This window comes from Sinocyclocheilus rhinocerous, unplaced genomic scaffold, assembly GCF_001515625.1.
Source record: "Sinocyclocheilus rhinocerous isolate Xijiao unplaced genomic scaffold, SAMN03320098_v1.1 scaffold62, whole genome shotgun sequence".
Taxonomy (NCBI): domain Eukaryota; kingdom Metazoa; phylum Chordata; class Actinopteri; order Cypriniformes; family Cyprinidae; genus Sinocyclocheilus; species Sinocyclocheilus rhinocerous.
This window is the reverse complement of record NW_015656585.1, coordinates 488,826-492,419: the sequence shown is the minus strand read 5'-3', so window position 1 is coordinate 492,419 and position 3,594 is coordinate 488,826. Positions and strand designations below refer to the sequence as shown.

The 3,594-nt window shown below is 37.5% G+C and overlaps 1 pseudogene; it reads left to right on the top strand.

Annotated features, from left to right (window-relative positions):
- Positions 1–2,741, top strand: part of LOC107720197 (ADAMTS-like protein 2) — a 30,740-nt pseudogene extending 27,999 nt beyond the window's left edge.
- The last annotated feature ends 853 nt before the right edge of the window (positions 2,742–3,594 follow it).

Below are 3,594 nucleotides of genomic sequence, written 5' to 3'. Positions count from 1 at the left end.
TGACCTCAGTATAGAGGCACAACTAGAGCGCCCCCCAGAGCGCCGGTCCTGTAAAAGCCCCACTTGTGGCCCTCAGTGGGAGGTAGCTGAGTGGTCAGAGGTAGGTTAAGAGCTCATTCAGTTAAGCCTTCATTATAACCTCCATACACTGCAAGTAAATAAATAAAGTTTTAATCAGTGTTTTTGTCTTGTCCAGTAAAAATTCCCAAACATCATTTTCAGGTTCAATTTATATGAGTAGCAAAACTGTGTGGCACAAGAATAGTTTTCAGAGATATATGCTGAATTAGGTCCTTACCCCAATGGCAATTTTTTTTAGTCTTATTTGAAGCATTAACAAACCATTAACATATTGTCTGAAAACAAGTCTTAATATCTTGCACAATTTTGCTTTGCAAGTTTTTACTGGAAAACAAAAAATACTGTTTAAGAAAATGTTTTTAATACAGAATGCTTCATTATTTATTATTATAAAATGCTTTCCCTCCGGAGTCATCAGTGCATCAGTGGAGTGTTTCTTGTGCATTTGTTAATTAGAAAACTGATATGTTTGGACCATGTCAATGTTAACAAACTAACATACTGAGGAGCACCTTGTTTTGTTTGTTGTGCAGTGTCCTGGTCGCAGGGGTCGCAGGGGTCTGGTTACGCGAGAGGTCAGATGCTCAGATGAAACCCATGCATGTGATGACCCAGCGTCTCCAGCGTCTACCAAAAACTGCACCGGCCCTCCATGTGAGCGCCAGTGGACAGCGTCTGAGTGGGGACCGGTGAGACACTGTCAAGTTTTGAAATGCACACATTATGTCTGACAGTTTAAAAATCTTTAAATTGGGTTTTAATCAAGCACAATGCAATAAAGCAACAAGAGACATTTAAAGTGATACTAATATGAAACAGCAAAGTGACAGGAAGTCATTTATTTTCAATAGAGTTGGTTAGATTTGAATTGATGAGTGACAGCAACTGTTGGTCATGCGAAATTGAGCAGAGTTCAACTTAGTGTTGTTTTAGGATCCTTAATGGTCACACTTTATTTTAAGGTCCAATTCTTGCTATTAACAAACAATTAACTATGACTTTTGCCTTAATAAACCCCTACTTTGCTGCTTATTAGTTAGTAATGTAGTTGTTAAGTTTAGGTATTGGGTAGGATTAGGGATGTAGAATATGATCATGCAGAATATGTGCTTTATAAGTACTAATAAACAGCCAAAATGTTATTAATAGGCATGCTAATAAGCAACAGTTAATAGTGAGAATTGGTCCCTATACTATAGTGTTACCCCCTTTATATACTATTATAGTTTTGTTAATATTTTAAATGAGATTTTATTTATAAATTTTTTCACTTTGATTTCAGCTACAGTTTAAGCAATTTTGTTGTTTGTTTTTGTAATTTTTATTAGTTTTATTTTAAATGTCTGTATAGTATTTCTTAACTTTTACTTATTAGTTTATTTGTTTTTTTATATGTTTTATTTCAGTTAATGTTTATTTTATTTCAAGTCAACAAAGTACAGTGGAATCTCATTGGTCCAAAATCACACTCCACATAACTTAAAGGGATAGTCCACCCAAGAATGAACATTTTGAATTACTTTTTCTGCAGAACACAAAAGAAGATTACTTAAAGAAAGCCAGTAATTAAACAACATTGGAGCCCACTGACTTCCATTGTATGGGAGTTTCTCAAAATATCTTTTTGTGTGTGTTTTGCTGTGGAAAGAAAGTTATATGTTTGGAACTGAATTATTATGACAGAATTTTAATTAGTGGGTGAATTAACTCTTTACTATCAAATGTGATTCTTATTAGGAGTGATTGCATAACATTAAGCTATACAGTTCAGTGTAGACAGACAAATTAATATGTATTGTTGCAGCTGGTTAGGACATGATGATATAAAGCATTTTTTGCGTTAAAAATGTTCTTCTTCCTTTTCTACGCAGTGTTCAGGCATCTGTGGGCATGGAAAAACAGTGCGGCATGTGTACTGCAAAACACCAGAGGGCCGTGTGGTACCTGAGTCTCAGTGCTCACCTGAGAACAAACCTCTGGTCATTCATCCCTGCGGAGACAACGAATGCCCTCCACACTGGCTGGCCCAAGACTGGGAGAGGGTGAAGATGACACTTTATAATTGGAAAATTTATAATTTGTCAATATTTCTCCAGTAATCATTGTCTTCTGCCTCCCAGTGCAACACAACATGTGGACGCGGTGTGAAGAGAAGGATCGTGCTGTGTGTCGGCATCACGGGTGGGAAGGTCCAGATCAACGAGGAGGAGGAATGTGACAGCAGCAAGCGAGCAGTAGATGAGGACACCTGCTTTGAGAGGCCTTGCTTCAAGTGGTACACAACGCCATGGTCTGAGGTGAAACATTTAAACATGTATTCAGTTTATGATGCCACAAACAGCCAGTATTTATGTCTGTCAGACCGCTGCCCGTGTAGGCATTTACAGTAAGCCAAGTGAGTTTGCTAGGTATTAAGATACAACACATTTTCTTCTTGAGCCTCTCTGTCCAGTGAAGGTTCCCAACCTGTTCTTTGTCCTTGCTTGTACTCAACTGTTTCTCAGTGCACCAAGACTTGTGGTGTCGGTGTGCGAATGAGAGATGTGAAGTGTTATCAGGGAAGAGAGCTTGTTCGTGGATGCGACCCTTTGACCAAACCTGTTAACAAGCAGACCTGTGCACTCCAGCCCTGCCCCACCGAACCTCCAGGTGTGCCTTAAACAGTTCACTTGAAAAAGACAATTATTTTCAGTCATTATTAAGTCATTGCTTTCCCACCTGGCAGTGGTAGAGGTCGATACTGAATGTTACCTCTGGCTGAAGATGGCTGATTTAGTACTGTACATCCAAACACAGGCTGAGCCTCAAGCCACTGCTGGCTCTTACGCTCTACTGTTTACTTTATCCGGTTTAACTATTGCTAGACCTAGGCTTATGTTAATTTATTGGTCACAGCAGTAGTTTTATTGGGTTCTCTCATTCTGTATGTATCCGATTCATTCATTTTTGTATTTCAATGGACAATGGATTTAGCAGAGCTTGACATACCCAAGTCATTTTATCCTTGTCATTGAGTGAGTCCTGACACTTGAACGTGCTATAGTTGAAAATGTATCTGATTCATGTATTGTTTCACTAAGACACACTAAACCTAATGTATTGTACTACCTTACCTCAAGTACAAAAGGCAATCAAATGTAAGTCATTTGATTTTCTTGTAGAAAAACTTGTGTACCTCTCAATATATTATAAATAATAAATATTATACTCCAATGAAATGCTGTGGTTTGTGTTGTTTGGTTGGATATTTCTAGCACAAGTTTTAATATACAAACCCAATTCCAAAAAAGTTGGGACACTGTACAAATTGTGAGTAAAAAAGGAATGGAATAATTTACAAATCTCATAAACTTATATTTTATTCACAATAGAATATAGATAACATATCAAATGTTGAAAGTGAGACATTTTGAAATGTCATGCCAAATATTGGCTCATTTTGGATTTCATGAGAGCTACACATTCCAAAAAAGTTGGGACAGGTAGCAATAAGAGGCCGGAAAAGTTAAATGT